The following is a 683-nucleotide window of genomic DNA, read 5'->3' on the forward strand; positions in this document are numbered from 1 at the left end:
CCAGGTACCCCAACTCTTTCCTTTTTAAAAGGAAATGGATACAGGCACACATCTCCTGAGTTACTGCTTTAAGTCATGCTAGAGCATAAATAGTATGTTCACATTTAATGGGTTAGGTACTCCTATTAGGGTTTACAAAAGTTTAGATTAAAAAACAACAGAAGTATGGACTCTGAAAAACAATCTGAGGGTTTTGAAGGGACGGGGGGTGGGAGGTTGGGGTACCAGGTAGTGGGTATTATAGAGGGCACGGATTGCATGGAGCACGGGGTGTGGTGCAAAAATAATGAATACTGTTATGCTGGAAATTAAAAAAAAAAAAAACAAAAAAAAAACAACAGAAGCAATACTTTCAGGGATCATTCCTATAGTTTCTTACTAGAGGAAGTTTCTCTAGTAAGAAGTTTCTTACTAGAGAATTTTCTCTGAACTTACTAGAGAAGTTTCTCTGAACAGAAAACAAAAACAAAAACATTGTTTTAAATAAGAAAAGGACCACCAGATAGAAAATACTGACATCAAAAAAATACTCTTTAATCGACAGCTTAAAATAAAATATAAATTTAATAATGCCTGCTTGTGAATATCTAAAATATATTTCCTTTATTTTAGTGATGATATACTATTAAAGATAAAGCTCTGGTTAAAGATGCCCACCTTTTATTCTGCTTAAACACTTGTTA

At 33.5% G+C, this 683-nt stretch overlaps 1 pseudogene; it reads left to right on the top strand.

Annotated features, from left to right (window-relative positions):
* Positions 1-341: 341 nt before the first annotated feature.
* Positions 342-452, top strand: LOC116592056 (annotated as a pseudogene).
* Positions 453-683: the final 231 nt, after the last annotated feature.

This window comes from Mustela erminea, chromosome 5 (genome assembly GCF_009829155.1).
Source record: "Mustela erminea isolate mMusErm1 chromosome 5, mMusErm1.Pri, whole genome shotgun sequence".
NCBI classification, from domain to species: Eukaryota; Metazoa; Chordata; class Mammalia; order Carnivora; family Mustelidae; genus Mustela; species Mustela erminea.